The sequence below is a fragment of the Canis lupus genome, chromosome 11 (genome assembly GCF_011100685.1).
Source record: "Canis lupus familiaris isolate Mischka breed German Shepherd chromosome 11, alternate assembly UU_Cfam_GSD_1.0, whole genome shotgun sequence".
In the NCBI taxonomy this organism is placed as follows: Eukaryota; Metazoa; Chordata; class Mammalia; order Carnivora; family Canidae; genus Canis; species Canis lupus.
In genome coordinates, this window is record NC_049232.1 from 44,539,278 (window position 1) to 44,561,579 (window position 22,302).

Here is a 22,302-nt window from a genome sequence, read left to right on the forward strand (position 1 = left end):
CCTGCAGGAGAATAAAATTGGACCATTTCCTCACACCATACAAAAAATAGACTCAAATTTTTGAGAAGACAAGCAGCAATCTCTTTGACCTTGGTCACAGCAACTTCTTGCTAGGCACATCTCCAAAAGCAAGAGAAACAAAGGCAATAATGAACTATTGGGACTTCATCAAGTTACAAAGCTTCTGCACAACAAAGGAAAGGCAAACTACAGAATGGGAGAAGATATTTGCCAATGACATATCTGATACAGGGCTAGCACCCGAAATCTTCATAAAGAACTTATCAAACTCAACACCGAAAGAATAATCCAATCAAGAAATGGACAGAAGACATGAACAGACATTTCTCAAAAGAAGACATACACATGGCCAGCAGACACATGAAAACATGCTTCACATTACTCTGCATCAGGAAAATACAAATCAAAACCACAATGAGATACCACCTCACACCAGTCAGAATGGCAAAAATTAACAAGTTAGGAAACAACAGATGGTGGGGAGGATGTGGAGAAAGGGAAATCCACATATACTGTTAGTAAGAATGCAAGGTGGTACAGCCACACTGGAAAACAGTATGAAGATTCTTCAAAAAGTTAAAAATAGAGCTACCCAATGACTGAGCAATTGCACTACTGAGTATTTACACCAGAGATACAAATGTAGTGATCCAAAGGGGCCCCAATATTTATAGCGGTAATGTCCACAATATCCAAACTATGGAAAGAGCCCAGATGTCCATTGACAGATGAATGGATAAAGATGTGGTATATATATACAATGGACTACTCATCTATCAAAAGAAGAATAAGAAGAAGAAAAGAAGAAGAAGAAGAAGAAGAAGAAGAAGAAGAAGAAGAAGAAGAGGAGGAGGAGGAGGAGGAGAAGAAGAAAGAAGAAGAAGAAGAAGAAGAAGAAGAAGAAGAAGAAGAAGAAAGAAGAAAGAAGGAAGAAGAAGAAGGAGGAGGAGGAGGAGAAGGAGGAGGAGGAGGAGGAGGAGGAGGAGGAGGAGGAGAAATCTTGCCACTTGCAACGAACGTCATGGATGGAACTACAGGATATTATGCTAAGTGAAATAAGTTAATCAGTGAAAGACGATTATCACATGATTTCACTCATGTGGAATTTAAGAAATAAAACAGAAAATCATAGAGGACGAGAGGAAAAAAATAAAACAAAGCAAAATCAGAGACAAACCATAAGAGACTCTTTAATCATAGGAAACAAACTGAGGGTCCCTGGAGAGTAGGGGCGTGGAGAGATGAGGGAAAAATAAAATGTCTGCATTTATGTTCTTAAAAAAATAAAATTAAATTCCAAAAATAAAAACCCCTTAACTTCTTTAAGAGAGCAGTCAAAAACACATTTCTTTAAAAATAGTATAAATACAAATGAACATGTTCCTGTTTAAATACAACTTTGTTATTCTTTAAGTTACACATTTAACAACCATTGAACTAGATACAGCATTTTGATTTAATGTAGCTTAACAAATGTATTGTTATGTAGTATAACTGCAAGATCTTAAGAACATTAACTATTGAAAATATGGATCCTAAGGATAATTGGGTCAGTTCCACAAAGAATTAACTGATATGGATCATAAAGCTTTGTAAAACAAATTGCATGTGATAGTGGTGATATTAATAACAATCTTCATGGTACTACTGATTAATTATAATGTAAGTTAGAGAGAACTGTCCACTTCTCAAATAAGTCGCATATACTCACGGACTTTAATTTGATGAGGAAAAATTATTATATTCAACATACTTGCCTTTTCCTCTCTTTAGATGTCTAGAGTTTGCTCAGAAGGGGTTTAGAGTTACTTGTTATTTCTGTTTTTTATACAAGAAAATATAGCCCACCTTTTTTACAAAGAAACATCCTAATATAGTTTTTCTCTTGTCCATACTTTCCGTTAACAGCTGTTTTACATACAAATCAAAGTCACTGTTTATCTAAGAGGAGACAGAGGAATTTCCACAACAGCATTGCCATTGACATTCTGCAACTCAGTATGATTCCAGTGGATAAATAACTTTCAAAACCTCACATTTCTGACAATCCGTTTGGCTGAAATCAGCTTTTGTTCTACCCTGTTTTTCTTGCTAAATTGGGATTTCTATAATTATGAACTGAACTACTCCCCTGGCAATTATCTCACCTCTATAATTAAACAGAGGATTTGGCTCAGTAAAATGCCAGATCTTAATCTGACCCAAAAAAATATCATCAACTTTCAAATCATCATCAGGAGAGGTTGAACTCATCCTGATGAGTTTCTCTTAGAATGTGCCTCTCAATCACTTTGTTTCCAAAGTGGAACCTTAAAAGAAACAAGAATAATAATGAAGCCATCCTGGATTTGTGATCCAGAATTAAGCCAGAAAAGACTGGCCTCTCTCGGAAGGATAGTGATACCAAATAAAGTATCAGATTAACGGGAGACCTTAGTTAACTCAATGGCACAAATGAAGAGACATACAAGGTATTTAAAGACAGATTTCATTTACTAGAGGATAATATCCTTGATGACTTTTAGTACCCGACAAAAAGCAAAACTGAAGAAATGTCAATCAAAGTTGTATGTAATTTTCTCATAATTTATACCAATCCCTTTTCATAATGAGCTGGAAGCAGCTTCTAGTCAATCTCCATCTACTACCATGAGAAAATTAAATTGTCCAATAGATTGTGGGAACCAAGATTGTCCTCATTGCTCTCAATTTAGTTGTGTAAACCTAACTTGATGCCAAGAAAACAGGAAGTGTTCAGTGAATACTGTTGGATGAATAAATATTCAATCAGCCCTTTTGAAAGTCCTCTACAGGCTTCTATATCAACCTCTTCTCCATCTGACTCAGACAAAGCATTAAGGAAAGAGAATTGTTTCATCAAATGCAAAGTTCTCATCATTCTCACCATCACTTTTGGTTATAGAACAGGTTGTTAAAAATATTTTTTTCCAAAAAAGAAAGCAGTTCTTAAAATGGATAAAGTCATTTCATTTTGTCCTAAGTAGCTCAGTGGCATTCTTTAAGAGATTTATTAGAGCACTGCAAATAATTTAGACTAAAGTGATACATTTTTTTTTTGTTAAAATTTTTATTTATTTATGATAGTCACACATTGAGAGAGAGAGAGAGAGGCGGAGACATAGGCAGAGAGAGAAGCAGGCTCCATGCACCGGGAGCCCGATGTGGGATTCGATCCCGGGTCTCCAGGATCACACCCTGGGCCAAAGGCAGGCGCTAAACCGCTGCGCCACCCAGGGATCCCCTAGACTAAACTGATACATTTTGAGCCCTCAATAACCTTCTTAAATCTAAGAGAGCAGGAAAAATGAATGTATAAAAACTTTTGAAAAATAATTTTCTAGTCCTCAGAATATCTACAATTAAGTGCTTACAATATATTCAAAGAGGTAAATGTATAGTGGTTATAAGTGTGGGTTCTAGAATCAGACTTACACAAGCTGAAATCTCTATTTACTAGAAAATGTATCCTTTTGAAGCATCAGTTTTCCACTTGTAAACTGGAATGATAATAAAAGTATTTGACATATACATGTATTTAAGAATGAAATATAACCATGAATTACTGTTAAATTAAAACAGCACATCATAGAATGTGTAATATCCTTTTGCAAAATGCTATTTATACATTACTGAAAAAGGCCCTTGCTATAGCCACTATGAAAAACAGTATGGAAAATTCTCCCTCCCAAATTAAATATAGAAGTGCTATATGATCCAATAATTCCACTTCTACTAATATGTCCAAAGATAACAAAAACACTAACTCAAAAAGATATTTGTACCCCTATATTCATAGCAGCATTATTTAGAATAGCCCAGACCTGTAAACAATATACTGTCCATGGATGAATGCAGGAATGGATAAAAAATTTGTAATATTTATATATACACACACACAATGGGATACTGTTCAGCCACAAAAATGAGAAAATCCTACCATTTGCAACAACATGGATAGACCTTGATGGCACTATGCTAAGTGAAATAAGTCAGACAGAGAAAGACAAATACTATATGATCTCACTTACATATGGAATCTGAAAGGAAAAAAAAAAAAAGAACGAAAGAAAAACAACAAAAAACCCCCACTAAACTCATAGTAAAAGAAATCAAACTTATGGTTACCAAAGGCAAGGGGTGGGGAGAGGTGGAATTGGAATAAGATAGTCATGGGTATAAACTCCCAGTTATAAGATAATAAGTTCTGAAGATGTAATGTACACTACGATGACTACAGCTAAAACTGCTATATATGTAAGATAGCTATTAAAAGAGTAAATTCAGTGAGTTCTCATCACAAGAATTTTTCCCCCTTTCTTTTTCCTTTTTTATTGTATCTATAGAAGTGGTAGTTAGCTGAACCTATTGTGATGATCATTTCACAAATCAAACCATCATACTGTATATCTTAAACTTACCCGGTGAATCATGTCGATTATTTCTCAATAAAACTGGGAAAAAAATGAAAGTGAAATAAAGACATTTTCATATAAAAGACAACTGGAAGCAGTGGATTAGTACTACAAGAAATTATAAAGAAGTGGAAGTTCTTCAAGATGAAGCAAACAGACATCAGATGGAAAACTTCGAACTTCGAAAAAACCTGAACACAGGAAATGGTATAAACCTGGGTGGGTATGCAAAAAAGTCTATATTTTTCTTTCCTTTTGCCATCTTACTATTTCTTTATAAACTACATACCTATTTGAAAACATTTAAAAAAGCTACTATGACATACTTAACACTTAAGTGTGATTGTTAACCATTCAAATACATTGCAGACAATATTCTTTTAGAACAGTATAGATTTTTATATTGAAAGATTTTTATTTTTCTTTTTATGTTTTTAAAGATTTTATTTAAGAGAGAGAGAGAACATGAGAGAGAGAGAGACAGCAAGCATGAGTAGGGGGCAGAAGGAGAGGGAGAAGCAGGTTCCCCACTGAGCAGGAAGCTCAACATGGGACTCATCCCAAGACCCTTGGATCACAACCTGAGCTAAGGAAGATGCTTAAATGACCGAGCCACCCAGGTGCTCCTGGAAGACTCTTAACTTTTCATGTGTAGTCCACATGTCTAGGAAATGTACCATTGTAATTCTTAATAATTAGAATATCACTCATAAAGTGCCAGCTTATTTTATGAAGTACAGCTGTTGTTATGGAATTTTATCAGTTTAGAATCTCATTTCAGAAAAGCTGATACTACACTGCATTTCTTTTTTTTTAATAATAAATTTATTTTTTATTGGTGTTCAGTTTGCCAACATACAGAATAACACCCATTGCTCATCCTGTCAAGTGCCCCCCTCAGTGCCCATCACCCATTCCCCCCACCCCCCTCCCTCCTCCCCTTCCACCACCCCTAGTTCGTTTCCCAGAGTTAGGAGTCTTTATGTTCTGTCTCCCTTTCTGATATTTCCCACACATTTCTTCTCCCTTCCCTTCTATTACCTTTCACTATTATTTATATTCCCCAAATGAATGAGAACATATAATGTTTGTCCTTCTCCGACTGACTTACTTCACTCAGCATAATACCCTCCAGTTCCATCCACGTTGAAGCAAATGGTGGGTATTTGTCATTTCTAATGGCTGAGGAATATTGCATTGTATACATAGACCACATAATCTTTATCCATTCATCTTTCGATGGACACCGAGGCTCCTTCCACAGTTTGGCTATTGTGGACATTGCTGCTAGAAACATCGGGGTGCAGATGTCCCGGTGTTTCATTGCATCTGTATCTTTGGGGTAAATCCCCAGCAATGTAATTGCTGGGTCGTAGGGCAGGACTATTTTTAACTCTTTGAGGAACCTCCACACAGTTTTCCAGAGTGGCTGCACCAATTCACATTCCCACCAACAGTGCAAGACGGTCCCCTTTCTCCACATCCTCTCCAACATTTGTGGCTTCCTGCCTTGTTAATTTTCCCCATTCTCACTGGTGTGAGGTGGTATCTCATTGTGGTTTTGATTTGTATTTCCCTGATGGCAAGTGATGCAGAACATTTTCTCATGTGCGTGTTGGCCATGTCTATGTCTTCCTCTGTGAGATTTCTGTTCATGTCTTTTGCCCATTTCATGATTGGATTGTTTGTTTCTTTGCTGTTGAGTTTAATAAGTTCTTTATAGATCTTGGAAACTAGCCCTTTATCTGATACGTCATTTGCAAATATCTTCTCCCATTCTGTAGGTTGTCTTTGAGTTTTGTTGACTGTATCCTTTGCTGTGCAAAAGCTTCTTATCTTGATGAAGTCCCAATAGTTCATTTTTGCTTTTGTTTCTTTTGCCTTCGTGGATGTATCTTGCAAGAAGTTACTGTGGCCGAGTTCAAAAAGGGTGTTGCCTGTGTTCTCCTCTAGGATTTTGATGGAGTCTTGTCTCACATTTAGATCTTTCATCCATTTTGAGTTTATCTTTGTGTATGGTGAAAAGAGTGATCTAGTTTCATTCTTCTGCATGTGGATGTCCAATTTTCCCACCACCATTTATTGAAGAGACCGTCTTTCTTCCAGTGGATAGTTCTTTCCTCCTTTATCGAATATTAGTTGACCATAAAGTTCAGGGTCCACTTCTGGGTTCTCTATTCTGTTCCACTGATCTATGTGTCTGTTTTTGTGCCAGTACCACACTGTCTTGATGACCACAGCTTTGTAGTACAACCTGAAATCTGGCATTGTGATGCCCCCAGATATGGTTTTCTTTTGTAAAATTCCCCTGGCTATTCGGGGTCTTTTCTGATTCCACACAAATCTTAAGATAATTTGTTCTAACTCTCTGAAGAAAGTCCATGGTATTTTGATAGGGATTGCATTAAACGTGTATATTGCCCTGGGTAACATGGACATTTTCACAATATTAATTCTGCCAATCCATGAGCATGGAATATTTTTCCATCTCTGTGTGTCTTCCTCAATTTCTTTCAGAAGTGTTGTATAGTTTTGAGGGTATAGATCCTTTACATCTTTGGTGAGGTTTATTCCTAGGTATCTTATGCTTTTGGGGGCAATTGTAAATGGGATTGACTCCTTAATTTCTCTTTCTTCAGTCTCATTGTTAGTGTATAGAAATGCCACTGATTTCTGGGCATTGATTTTGTATCCTGCCACGCTACCGGACTGCTGTATGAGTTCTAGCAATCTTGGGGTGGAGGCTTTTGGGTTTTCTATGTAGAGTATCATGTCATCGGCAAAGAGGGAGAGTTTGACTTCTTCTTTGCCAATTTGAATGCCTTTAATGTCTTTTTGTTGTCTGATTGCTAAGGCTAGGACTTCCAGTACTATGTTGAATAGCAGTGGTGAGAGTGGGCATCCCAGTCTTGTTCCTGATCTTAGGGGAAAGGCTCCCAGTGCTTCCCCATTGAGAATGATATTTGCTGTGGGCTTTTCGTAGATGGCTTTTAAGATGTCAAGGAAAGTTCCCTCTATCCCTACACTCTGAAGAGTTTTGATCAGGAATGGATGCTGTATTTTGTCAAATGCTTTCTCTGCATCTAATGAGAGGATCATATGGTTCTTGGTTTTTCTCTTGCTGATATGATGAATCACATTGATTATTTTACGGGTGTTGAACCAGCCTTGTGTCCCAGGGATAAATCCTACTTGGTCATGGTGAATAATTTTCTTAATGTACTGTTGGATCCTATTGGCCAGTATCTTGTTGAGAATTTTTGCATCCATGCTCATCAGGGATATTGGTCTGTAATTCTCCTTTTTGGTGGGGTCTTTGTCTGGTTTTGGAATTAAGGTGATGCTGGCCTCATAGAACGAATTTGGAAGTACTCCATCTCTTTCTATCTTTCCAAACAGCTTTAGGAGAATAGGTATGGTTTCTTCTTTAAACGTTTGATAAAATTCCCCTGGGAAGCCATCTGGCCCTGGACTCTTGTGTCTTGGGAGGTTTTTGATGACTGCTTCAATTTCCTCCCTGGTTATTGGCCTGTAAAGGTTTTCTATTTCTTCCTGTTCCAGTTTTGGTAGTTTGTGGCTTTCCAGGAATGCGTCCATTTCTCCTAGATTGCCTAATTTATTGGCGTATAGCTGTTCATAATATGTTTTTAAAATCGTTTGTATTTCCTTGGTGTTGGTAGTGATCTCTCCTTTCTCATTCATGATTTTATTAATTTGAGTCTTCTCTCTCTTCTTTTTAATAAGGCTGGCTAATGGTTTATCTATCTTATTAATTCTTTCAAAGAACCAACTCCTGGTTCTGTTGATCTGTTCCACAGTTCTTCTGGTCTCGATTTCGTTGAGTTCTGCTCGAATCTTTATTAACTCCCTTCTTCTCTTGGGTGTAGGATCTATTTGCTGTTTTTTCTCTAGCTCCTTTATGTGTAAGGTTAGCTTTTGTATTTGAGTTCTTTCCAGTTTTTGAATGGATGCTTGTATTGCGATGTATTTCCCCCTTAGGACTGCTTTTGCTGCATCCCAAAGATTTTGGATGGTTGTATCTTCATTCTCATTAGTTTCCATGAATCTTTTTAATTCTTCCTTAATTTGCTGGTTGACCCTTTCATCTTTTAGCAGGATGGTCCTTCACCTCCACATGTTTGAGGTCCTTCCAAACTTCTTGTTGTGATTTAGTTCTAATTTCAAGGCATTATGGTCTGAGAATATGCAGGGGACGATCCCAATCTTTTGGTATCGGTTCAGACCCGATTTGTGACCCAATATGTGGTCTATTCTGGAGAAAGTTCCATGTGCACTTGAGAAGAATGTGTATTCAGTTGAGTTTGGATGTAAAGTTCTGTAGATATCTGTGAAATCCATCTGGTCCAGTGTATCATTTAAAGCTCTCGTTTCTTTGGAGATGTTGTGCTTAGAAGACCTATCGAGTATAGAAAGAGCTAGATTGAAGTCACCAAGTATAAGTGTATTATTATCTAAGTATTTCTTCACTTTGGTTAATAATTGATTTATATATTTGGCAGCTCCCACATTCGGGGCATATATATTGAGGATTGTTAAGTCCTCTTGTTGAATAGATCCTTTAAGTATGATATAGTGTCCCTCTTCATCTCTCACTACAGTCTTTGGGGTAAATTTTAGTTTATCTGATATAAGGATGGCTACCCCTGCTTTCTTTTGAGGACCATTCGAATGGTAAATGGTTCTCCAACCTTTTATTTTCAGGCTGTAGGTGTCCTTCTGTCTAAAATGAGTCTCTTGTAGACAGCAAATAGATGGGTCCTGCTTTTTTTATCCAGTCGGAAACCCTGCGCCTTTTGATGGGGTCATTAAGCCCGTTCACGTTCAGAGTTACTATTGACAGATATTAGTTTAGTGTCATCATGATAACTATTCAGTCCTTGTTTTTGTGGAATGGTCCACTGAACTTCTTCTTAAAGGGGAATTTTAAGAGTCCCCCTTAAAATTTCTTGCAGAGCTGGTTTGGAGGTCACATATTCTTTTAGTTGCTGCCTGTCTTGGAAGCTCTTTATCTCTCCTTCCATTTTGAATGAGAGCCTTGCTGGATAAAGTATTCTTGGTTGCATGTTCTTCTCATTTAGGACCCTGAATATATCCTGCCAGCCCTTTCTGGCCTGCCAGGTCTCTGTGGAGAGGTCTGCTGTTACCCTAATACTCCTCCCCATAAAAGTCAGAGATTTCTTGTCTCTTGCTGCTTTAAGGATCTTCTCTTTATCTTTGGAATTTGCAAGCTTCACTATTAAATGTGGAGGTGTTGAACGGTTTTTATTGATTTTAGGGGGGGGGAATCTCTCTATTTCCTGGATCTGAATTCCTGTTTCCCTTCCCAGATTAGGAAAGTTTTCAGCTAGAATTTGTTCAAATACATATTCTGGCCCTCTGTCCCTTTCGGCACCCTCGGGAACACCAATTAAACGTAGGTGTTTCTTCCTCAGGCTGTCGTTTATTTCCCTTAATCTATCTTCATGGTCTTTTAATTGTTTGTCTCTTTTTTCCTCAGTTTCCCTCTTTGCCATCAACTTGTCTTCTAGGTCACTCACTCGTTCTTCCACCTCGTTAACCCTCGTCGTTAGGACTTCTAGTTTGGATTGCATCTCATTCAATTGATTTTTAATTTCTGCCTGATTAGCTCTAAATTCTGCAGTCATGAAGCCTCTTGAGTCCTTTATGCTTTTTTCTAGAGCCACCAGTAGCTGTATAATAGTGCTTCTGAATTGGCTTTCTGACATTGAAGTGTAATCCAGATTTTGTAACTCTGTGGGAGAGAGGACTGTTTCTGATTCTTTCTTTTGAGGTGAGGTTTTCCTTCTAGTCATTTTGCTCAGTGCAGAGTGGCCAAAAGCAAGTTGTATTGGGAAAAGTAGAAAAAGAGAGGAGAGAAAGAAGGAAAGAAAAGAGAAAGAGAAAAAAAAGGAAGAAAAAAAAACGAAAAAAAAAAGAAGAGAAAGAAAAAAAGAAAGGAGAAAAAAGGGGGGTGGGGGAAGGAAACAAATCAAAAAGCAAAACAAAACAAAAAAACAAAACAAAACAAAAAAAAGAACCACAGGGGAGTATCTTCTGATTCTGTGTACTTTAAGTCCCTTGGCTTCCCCTGGAAGTTGTCCGTCTAGCTGGTGTTCTGGGGGAGGGGCCTGTTGTGCTGATTTTCAGGTGTTAGCAGTTGGGGGAGCTGCTGTGCCCCTGCCTGGTGCAGGGCTCAGTGGGGGTTGTTTACCCCGTGAGGCCGCAGGAGCAACAGCCCCAGTGGCGGGGCAGCTCTGGAAACCTGGATTCAGCTCCGGCAGGAACTCCGTCTGCAGGGCCTGGAGGCTCCGGGCGGGGCCGCTGATCTGCTCAGCTGGGGCAGGAGCGTCCTTGCTGTCCTGGGCCTTCCCGGCCTCTGCCTGTCCCGGGGGAGGCGGGATCCTGGGCTGTGTCCCGGCGCCCTGTGCTCCGGAGCCTGCGCTGTTGGATTCGCGCTCCCGGGCCGCGCAGCCCCCTCCGCGGAGCCTCTTCCTCCGCCCGAGCCCCCCCGAGCTGCTCCCGCCCCGCAGCCCCCTCCGCGGAGCCTCTTCCTCTGCCCGAGCCCCGCCGAGCTGCTCCCGGGGCCGCGCAGCCCCCTCCGCGGAGCCGCCCCCCAGCCCCTCCGAGCTGCTCCGGGTCCCGCCGAGCGCTGCAGCCCTTAGGGAGCTCGGCGCATCTCCCGGGGCGCAGGTGTCTGTTAGTGTCCCCGGGAGCCCGAGGGCATCCTCGCCCTCCTGGGTCCTGCTCCACCTCCCTGCGAGCCCCTTTCCGCCCGGGAAGGTCGGTGCAGCTCCTGCTCCTCCGGGACGGGGCTCTCCTGTCCTGGGGACACTCGCCCCGGCCTCAGCCCGGCTCCTCGCGGGGCTCCTCCCCCTTGGAGGCCTTTTGTGTCTTTATTTCTTTTCCCCCCGTCTTCCTACCTTGATAGAAGCGCGAACTCTTCTCACTGTAGCGTTTCAGCTGTTCTCTCTTTAAATCTCAGGCCGAATTCGTAGATTTTCAGGATGATTTAAAGGTAATTTGGTGGGGACAGGTGATTTGGGGACCCTACTCTTCTGCCATGTTGCCCCTTCTCCCTACACTGCATTTCTTGTGATAGAAAAGATAATTAGATGATTTATCTATGAAAAAATAAGGATTTTACAAATATTTTCAATAACATAGCTCATTGTGGTAACTGAAAATAAAGAGTTTATTAAAGAAAGCTTACTGAAAAACAGAAAGACTTGGAAGTACATACACTGATGTCTTAATTCAAAATATCTGTGAAATTAAAGAGCAGAAATGGAGGGAGAGATCACTTTATATATTTGTGGATTTTTCCTTTTCTTTTTCAAAGTACGCCTTTGTAAAAAAAAAAAAGAAAGGTAAAAAATAAGATTTGTTTTATAAAATTGTTTTGAGACTTAAATGAAATAATGTTGATAAGCTTTAAATTAGCACAGCAGTCAGGAACAAATGTTAAATATATTTATAAATGACAACTGTCTTTTAGCTCACATTTGTTATTCTACATTCGTATAATCACATGTCGTGAATTAATAAAAACTGTTATATAACCATAACATCCCATGAACCTACTATGAAGCTACTAAAGCATCAATGTCTCCCACACTGGCAGACCTTCAGATTGTATCTACAGGAAACAAAGTGACAGGTTAAAAAAAGGAAAATACAATATGGAGTAAATCAGGGTATATGTGTTTCTCACAGAACTACCATCTCCCCTCACGTTTGTATCCACTTGAACATATTAGGAGAGGTTATGATGGGCCTAATTTCTTTTATACATGTGAAGAACTCAAAATCACAGTAAGTAAAAATTCACAAGGAGAAAATGCTGCATATCAAAATAAAACACCTTAATTGTTGAAGTTGAAGAAAGAAAGATTTGAATCTACAAAGGACATTTCATGCAAGGCATCTAATTGCAAAGTAAACACTATTACTTAGCAAATATCATCATCGTTTTTACACCATTGCTTCTGGAGGGCATTTGATGGTACCCATGAGGCCAGAATGAGTCCATTTACTTTCCTGTGCCTATTGAAAGTACAAGGAAATATTCAGGATGTTGGAAATATCTGGTATAGAAGACCATTCTTTACTTGTTGTCTTTTCTTTACTCCTCCCTTGTATTCCCTTTGCTAATAGTAGTATCAAAGAAAATGTGGCTTTGTCATTAAGGAAAGAATCTTTTGGTATATAGATTAAACTCAATTTTGTATCAAAACTATTATCTTGTATAGCTTATCAGAAATGCTGACACTCACCCTTCCTCTCATCTCATTTGGACTTTTGGTGCTGTCATAATTTTCATGCACACACATCAGGATGTGTGGAGCTAATACAAATGTATGTCTTTGGCATAAATAATATTCATTGTTGAATTTTCTTCTATGATGTTTTTATGACCAGCAACCCTTACACTAGGCAGATAACCGCAAATTGTGATTTTCAACGAATCATCTGGTAATAAAGAAGTATGTGCTGCGCAAATTGAGCCCTCTTCCATACGACATGAGCAGCTTCAACATAAATTATCTGTAACAGGTTTATTTGTCATGAACTGCAGCCAAAATACCCTGATGGCTAAGTTACCTCCTGCATCTTAAAACTCCCCATCAAAAAAATTTTTATGGCTTTTGAGTTAGAGCTTTGCCATCAAAAGCTGTTCTTCTCTAGCATCAGTTATGACTTCTCCTGAAATTGAATAGAGAGGATTAGCAATGCCAAGTTGCTCAATTACAGCTTATTTGGCAGCTTGTAACCATATACAAAGAAAATAGGAAGATAAAAATAAACACAAAATATTGAACCTTAGTGTTAGCCTTTTACATAGATTAATTCATTGAATGTTCATGACATCTTTAGGAAATAGGTTTTATTATTTTCCCCATCTCACAGTTTCACAGATAAGGAATCTGGTAGGTTGGTGGAAGTTAATTAAGATGGCTAATATCACCCAGCCAAGAAGTGATGGAATCAGTCAGTAGAAAACCCCAGAATTCTGAGTACCATGCTTTTAAGTAAACTACTTTTCATTCTACATACAAGTATTATGTGTTATTTTGAGCAAAGCATTTTGGGTGCTGTAGGAAAGGCAGAAGACAAGACCTAGATCTTCCCTCAAGTTGTTCAAAATACAATGGAGGAAACAGACATATACTTACATACATGCAGTAAGGGGCAAAACATGACCATTTCAAAAATGAGGGGTAAAGAATGTGAATTGGGAACAGATTGATGAATGCTGACTCTAAGGATCTAGAAAGTTTTTATGAAAAAAGTAGCAAGAACACACTATCTACATACATTCTATTTTTTTTATAAAGTCAGAGAAAGAAAAGGAACTTGACATTTGTGGAATGTCAAGGTATTGTCTGTGGCTGATATAAGATAAATTTATTACTTTCTTATGTCTGTTTAACATGTAAAATACATATCAGGGATTTACCTGAAACCCTCAAACCAGTAAATGCCAAAGCTAGCGCTGGAACACAGGTAGCCTAATTCCAAGGTCCATGTGTTTCCCTATACACCAAAGGTTGTAAACAAACATTTTCAGTCCAAAAAGATAATGGGAAAACCAGGCTGCATGTAAGACAATCATAATGTTGGGTCCTGGGGCATACATGTCTCATAGTATATGCCCCATCCAAAACATTCAAATACTTTGAAATAAACTATATCAGGCACCCCAAAAAAGAAAAGGAAAGGAAAAAAATATATGTAAACCAAATTTACTCCATAGGCATCATACTATGATTTTTCTTTAGGGCTTCTAACCACACTAAATGAAGAAATGAATTAATATGTGTAGCAATTTAAATTAAGAAAAGCATTTTTGGTATTTAAAAAAGCATTATAAAAATTAACTGGCTTTATAAAATGGTAATAAAGATTCTTCTAAAATGTAACATACCTCCAAAAGATTATGCTTATCGGGAAGAAAGGAAGGAAGGAAGGAAAGAAGGAAGGAAGGAAGGAAGGAAGGAAGGAAGGAAGGAAGGAAGGAAGGGAGGGAGGGAGGGAGGGAGGGAGGAAGGAAGGAAGGAAAAAAGGAAGGAAGGAAAAAAGGGAGGGAGGGAGGGAGAGAAAATAAATAATGAAAAGACTATCTAGGAAAAAGTACCTGAGACTGTAACACTACATTAGCACTTTGATATATGTCATTCATTCATTCACTCATTCATTCCACACATATGCCAAGCACCACGCTAAATATTAGGAGATATAATATTAGGAGATATAATCTTAAGTAAAAATAGACATATTCTACCTTTATGTAGTTTGCAGTCCAATGATACAAGAGAGAGGATGGAAACTGATAGAAAGCTATTAGTTGGAATCAATTTTGGAGTCCAGTCACAGAGGTTTCGTGCTAGAGATTGAAGTGAAAAAGGCATTAAGTGACTTCAGTAACTTAGATGAGTGGAAGGACACAACATTCTGACAACCAAGAATCTCTCCTGCACACACACACACACACAGCACACACAAACACATCTGAACTCAAATGAGGCTCCTCCTGGAAGAAGAAACAAGTATGCAGTCCCTGAAGAAAGCTTCAATCAGCAGGGTCTGGCCAGTAACCAACAGGGAAGCCCAGCTGCTTGGCCCACAGCAATCTACATCGGGCAGCAATCCACTCTCTGTGAGCAAGCGCTCTAGACCATCTGTGAATTTAGAAAGAGGAGGCAAAAACAGCATCAGCTCAGCCAAAAGCAAGAGCATCCAAAAATGAAAGTGCAACCAAATCTGTGCAAAAGGACATTTCATCAGGGATCCAGCTTTTTAGTTCCAGGCTGACCTACAGGTCAGTTCAGTTTAAATAAACAAACATTTGTTGAGCCACTCCATGTGCCACACACAATAAGAGGGGCTGAAAATAGAGAGATAATAAGGAGGATTTCTTGCCCTCCAGGAGCCCCCAGTCTAGTGGAAGAGACAGATGTATATACATAGAGTATACTAAGAGTACTTGCAAAAAGCACAACATTGTCCAAATGGAGACGTCTAGGAACTTTTCCCAAAGCAGGTTTCTCAAATGGAATTGTGTGTACAGATTACCTGAGAACTGTCAATATGCAGATTGTTATTCTGTGCATCTGGGGGTAGGGGCTAAGATTTCACATTTCTAACATGTTTCCATGTGAAGTGGAAGCTACTGCTCTGAAGACCATATCCTGAATATGAAGGTAAGAGGAGACCCCACCACCACCACCACCACCACCACCACGCCTAACTGTCATGACTAGACCAAGAAGCTAAGAAAGGGTATTTTACTAAAGATGAGCTAGTAAAGACAGGCATATGGGAGCCAGTGATCTGTGGGGATGCTCAGAGCAGTTCCCTCTTAGTAGGGCAGAAACCATGAAGTTAAAAGAGTCCACAGATGTAGGCAGGAGACAGATCTGAGGAGAAAATTGAATTTTATTCTACAGGTAAGTCAGTGATGCATAAGTTTTGAGTACTTAGTCACTTGAAAATCCCTGGGCTCTCTGTCCCCACTAGATTCTAATTCTAAAGCCTTTGGAACAGTAATCTGAATTTTGTGCAATGCCCCTCCCTCAGTGATTTTTAAGCAGATGATTAGCAGACCACACTTTGAAAAACATGGCACAGATGCTGGGAAGGACCCAAGAGTTTTATACGGAGAAATGAGTTTTGCTTTTTGGAAAGTCCCTGTAGAGCTATTGGTTTGAAGTGGAAAAGTCTGGAACTGTACAAACTAGTTAGGAGCCTGTTAAAATAATTCAATCACATGATGAGACAAGTCCAAAATAGAGCATTCAGAGGAGAGGACAGATTTGAGAAACATGTAGGGATGGATATGTCAGCACTTTCCAGCTGAGTAAGAGTGAAGAATGAGGAAGTTAGAGGAACCTCCATGATTCCTAGATTTCCGGTGTAGGTGATTAAGAAGATGGTGAAGCCAACAATTGAAATAGAGAAAAAAAAAATCAAGAATTGGTTGACGATGATAAATTTCAGAATAGGGTAGCTAGCTTTTAGGCTCCAGAGGGCCAAGCCAGAATAAATGGGCAGCAGAAGTGGGCTCTAAGACAGGAGTTCAAGAGAGAAATTAGGAATGGAGATCTCATGGAGAGGAAGAAATACAACAGCCTTAATGTCACCTGCCTCTTGCATTCCTCACAGTGCAAGGCTAAAGTCTACAAAGACACTGGTAAAATTTAACACTGTTACCGCTACACTTTAGTCTCTTTGGAAAGGAAACTTCTATTTATTATCAGCCACAAATAACCTAGAGGAAATTAAAACAAAAGTTTTAACAGAAACTACTGAAGGGAGGCCTCTGGGAATCTATGGATAAAAGAGATGCGACATTACAAAGGAATTACCATTTGAGGCATCATCTTCTCATGCAAAGGTCAGGCTGTTAGTGGTGAATGGTTGCAGAGTACTAGCCAGTGTGTGACTCAACCTAAAAATAATTTTATTGCAAAACTGAAGGTTGGGGAAGAGATGTCAAGGTATACAACCCCATAATGATCATTAGGCAGAAATGAATCAACATAAGCTATACAAGCTCTGTGCCAGTACAATCATTTATTTAATTAAGCTAATGGGAGTAACTGATTCAAACACCACCCACAGCATCAATCAATCATGGATTTGGGTTGAGCAGATAATATTTTCAATAATGAGTTTCATCTTTCTTTTCAAAATGAAATTCATAATCTTGTTAAACTTTAGTAGAAGGCCTAGGTTGTACCTATTATAGTACAATTTTGGTGTGTCTAAAGAACTACTTTTATATTTTTTGGATATAGTCATCTCACAGAATATTCCACTTTGATGGACAGAGAAAAAAAATTTAAATGACAGGGAGGTGGATTTCTCACTTGCCTTCTTTAGTCTCTGCCAACAGAGCTAAAGCCTAGGAATAGCCCTTTAATATGCTCAAACACCCTGCCCACCACTGGGGGAGCATTACGTACACCAAGCTACATTCATAGGCTGGAATGGTATCCTGATGTTAAAAATGTTGTCAAGTAACTTCAGAAAATACAAAGACACTATTTCAGTTAAAAAAGCAAAATATATGGGGTGCCTGGGTGGCTCAGTCTGTTATGTGTCTGCCTTCGGCTGGAGTCATGATCTCAGTAGAGTGCCGCATAGAGTTCCCTGCTCAGCGGAGTCTGCTTCTCCCTCTCCCTCTGTACCCAAGTCATGCTTGCTCTGTCTCTCATGCTCTCTCTTTCAAATAAACAAATAATCTTTTTAAAAACTATATATGTGTGTATGTCTATAGATTACCTAAACAAAAATGTATGCATTAATACTAAAAAAGTAACAAAAAATTAGACAATACTAAGATGATATCAAAGAAGATTTCTTAGTGATAGGGTTACGGGTTTGGGGTTTTCTCTTCTTTCCTTGTTTCAGTTTGTTTCTCATTTTTCTGAAATGAGCGAACTATAATCATAATATAAAAGATCACACACAAAACAATTCAGGCTTCCTACCTGTATTTATTTCCCCTATGATCCTGTTTTTGGTTGGTTCTCTACAGGCTTAGACACTGGGGGGTCAAGGGGTAATCAGAGAAGGGTCACAGCAAACAACCAGACATAAGAGCTAGGTCCACATGAGAGGCAAGAAGGCCCAAAGCAGAGACAACAACCTAGTTATAACCATCTTCCTCAATGATCCTTCAAATAGCTCCTCATGACCTTCATAGGATAACTGCTAAGGAATTTCAGGTCACTCTGATGATTCAAACCAGCTTTTTTGTTATTATATTTATGAGGTAGGAATCAACACCACATAGAACATCTCCATTCAAGCTATTTTTCATGAAAGATAAGAGAGTGCATCTGCATCGTGCTGTGTTTCAATTGGAGAAAAGCCTATTCACATTTGAGATATAACATCAAAAAGACAGGAAATAATAAGTGCTGGCAAGATCGTGAAGAAAAGGAAATCCCTGAACACTGTTACTAGAAATCTAAATTGGTGCAGTCACTATGGAAAACAACATGGAGGTTCCTCAAAAAATTAAAAATAGAACTACTATGTGATCCAGGAATATGTTTTAGATATATATCTAAAGGAAATAAAGTGACTACCTTTAAGAGATCTGTGCCTCATATTGACTGCAACATTACCCACAATAGCTAAGACATAAAAACAATGTAAATGTCTATCAATAGAAGAATGAAGAAAATGTGAGATCTATATATTATTTAATCATAAAAAAGAAACAACTCTTGACATTTGCAAAAACATAGATGAACTCTGAGGGTATTATGCTAAGTGAAATAAATTGGACAGAAAAAGACAAATCCTATTGATCCTACTTATATGTGGAATATTAAAAAACATGAACTTACAGAAACAGAAAGCATATTGGTATTCACCAGAGGTGAGAGGTGGGGGAGATGGAAGTGGTCAAAATGTACAAAATTCCAGTTATAAGATGAGTAAATTCTTAGTGTACATCGTGGTGACTATAGTTAACAATACTGTATGCTATACTTGAAAGTTGCTAAGACAGTGAATCTTAAAAATTCTCACCATAAAAAAGGTAACTATGTGAGGTGATGGATGTGTGGATATGTTACCTTATTGTGGTACCTATTCTGTAGTACATACATATATCAAATCATCACATATTATATATTAAATTTACATAATACTATATGTCAATTATATCTTAATAAAGCTGAGGAAGAAGGATAAAACACACAAACCCTTTCCAGGTACTGATATTTTAAACCTTTCCATTACAAACAGATATAATTTTTCTCTTCTTTACATCAAAATGTGTCATTTCCAGGGAGAAAAATGTGCAAATTAAATATTTATTATGATATTCTTAAAGTACTTTTTCCATCATACAAAATGATATTCTGCTTAGGAATTTATGAAACAGCGATCCTTGTAAGAATTTCAGAACCAATCTGTTCTACTTTTAAGAACAATTCTATTTGGTATAGTTCTTGACAATTTGATTTGCATACTATATTCATGAAGCTTAATTACATTAGCATAATTGTAGTACTGGGCTTTAAAAAAATGTGTAATGTAACTTTGTCCCATTTAGATTTTCAGGGACTTCGTGTGGCATTTGAAAAACTTTCAATGACAAAAACAAAAATAATAAGCAGAGAGTCCTTTTCCAAGAGTTCAATTGAACTATAAAATCACAAACAAAAGCAGAAAGTTAATAATATTTGACCTGGACCACCTTTTCCAGGAGGCAACCCAAATACTTCAAATTTCCTAATAGCCCAGTGAAGCAAGTCTGGATTCCTGCTGTTTTCTCCTTCTCTTTTCCACCTTCATCAAGTAATATAGCTTTATGTCTGAATATTAGAACATCTGTTTTATGTAGAGAAGAAAAAAGGTGAAAGGAAGTTCATAGAGAAAAAAAGAGAGCATTAAAATTTATTTAAAATGGAAAAGAATAGGAAAGTCTAAAATATGAAATTCATAAATACCTCTGTATGATAGATACTGAAATAATAATACAGTAACAAATAGACCTACAATTTTTTCTACCTACCATGTTTTCATGCATGTATATTTAATTTGCAAGGCTCTAGGCTAGTCTTCCCTACCTAAAACATTTTCAAAACTATAGTTTAAAAAATATTTCTTAAGATATATGACAAGTAATGAGATACAGGCTTTTATGTGCTAGAAACTCAGTATGATTCAGAGCTATACAGAATTTCAGAAATCAACTCATCCAATATCCTCCATTAAAAGTGAGCACACTGAGGTTTGAGTGGTCAGTTATTCAAGACCAGCCAGGCAGAGGCTCACATTCTGTTTTATCAGAATTTTGCCAGTGGTTTCACTTTGTTGGCAGTAAAGCCACAAAGATTTGGTTGGTCCAACTCAAACTATCACCATTAAACTCAAATAAAAGTTTCCTGGCTCCTTTTCATTGCAACCTAACAGCAGCCCTGGGCTAGAGCCTGGTTGAGTCATAACACTCCCATCATCTCTCATGGCTCTATGAAAGAACTTGGGTAATTTATAGTAATGACAAATAACAACTAATATAGTCATTAAATCCTCACAATAATCCTCTGTAGTAGGCACTCTTATTATCCCCCACTGCCGAATGAGGCAATTGAGACAGACAGTTTGTGTGGCTTCCCCAAAGTCACTCAGTTTATGTTAAAGGTAGATTATTACAGTATACTGTACAGTATATTGATTTGACTTTTAAAACTCTGAAAACTAATTAATATATTATTATTTCCATTTTATAGACAGGGAAATAGAACATCCAAGGGATCAAAATGCTACTCTAAGATGGCTTAAACAGTTGCTGGTAAAACCAGAGTTTGAACCAAGTACTGTTTGATTCAGAATTGGAATGTTCTTATATGTGTTATCTATGCAAGTCCTCCTTAAAAGAAATTACTTTTCAGGCCCTTTCTGGATATTGCTTTGATGTGTTACTTCTTAAAAGTCTTCTTCTACTGTTTCCTAGGCATCAAAACATTTCATTGGAGGGCATGAAGTGGAGCAACACACCCATTAATGCACCTCCCTGCCAATGATAGATGTCATGCATGTGACTTCTTTGGGTCAGTACAACACGGGTCCACAGCCCTGCGCTGTACCTTTTGTTAACTGTTAGAGTAGCATGGCAAACTCCAGTAGACATATGATTTTGCCATAGACTAGGTTACCAGTTGGTTAGTGAAGTATCAGAATCTCTCAACTAATGAGCTGAATATATCTCTAGAGAATTCAAATGGAATAATCTTCAAATATCTAGATATGCAAGCAACTATTTTTTATAATGATGGCTATCAGTGAAGAGAAGGCTCTGGCCTGCTGGATTGAGTTTAATTTTCTATACTGGTAAAAGGTTTTGTAAGAGAAAAGCAGAATTCATCCATTGGAGTAGGGAATGGGCTTCATCTGAATGATGAAGCGATGGGATATGGGGGTATTCCTTTAGAAGAAGGTAGGTGGGAAGCCTGAGTGGCTCAGCAGTTTAGCACCACCTTCGGCCCAGGGCCTGATCCTGGAGACCCGGGATGGAGTCCCGCATCAGGCTCCCTGCATGGAGCCTGCTTCTCCCTCTGCCTGTGTCTCTGCCTCTCTTTCTCTCTCTCTGTGTCTCTCAAGAATAAATAAATAAAATTTTTTAAAAAATAGAACAAGGTAGGTGCTAATAGGTATAATTAATATGAATAAAGATGAAATAAAAACCAGGATAGCTTCATATGGAGTTTCATAAGCTGAGGCTAGAGGTGGTAAAATATTTCTCAAATAAGATTTAATCCTAGGAATTGGGGACTGGCTCAGTGTGAAGAAAAAGGCATGACTGGGACTCCTGTGAGCTTAATCTAACTTAGGTTAGAAAGACACACTGCTGCCTAGAAACTCTCAAATTTACACAGATACTCACTGGTTCATAAGAGTGTATGGAGGCATTCTTAGAGATAATATCAACCATATCATCAAGATACAGATGTTGAAACTGAGAACAAAAATGATCAAGAGCATGTATGAAGTCATACATCCTAGAGTAATAACAGCCAACACGACTTCTGCCTATGTGTGATATACAACATTAGAACAATTAGCCATTTAAAATGCATCTTCTGAGGAAGGCGCTATAATTACCTCCATTTTACAAATGATATAACTAAATTATGAAAAGGTAAAAAGGTTAATTTAATGACACAAGATATTTAGGTAGCAAAATTGGGAAAGGCAACTTGAATTCAAAGCAGGCAGGAATGAGAACCCCAATAAGGGACCACAGAATTTTCCTCAAAACATGCAAATTCATTTCCCAGATCTCTTTCCTTGGAACCTAATAACA

At 38.2% G+C, this 22,302-nt stretch overlaps 1 long non-coding RNA gene across 9 annotated transcripts in view; it reads right to left on the reverse strand.

Annotated features, from left to right (window-relative positions):
• Positions 1–22,302, reverse strand: part of LOC111098070 — a 293,135-nt gene that overhangs the window by 59,104 nt on the left and 211,729 nt on the right. The window contains exon 7 of one of the 9 annotated variants that reach the window (XR_005366855.1): positions 14,866–15,154. The exons of the other annotated variants lie outside the window; for them this stretch is intronic. This is a non-coding gene — a long non-coding RNA (uncharacterized LOC111098070). Of the gene's footprint in view, positions 1–14,865; positions 15,155–22,302 lie in introns of those variants that run through there. 9 annotated transcript variants of the gene reach the window in all.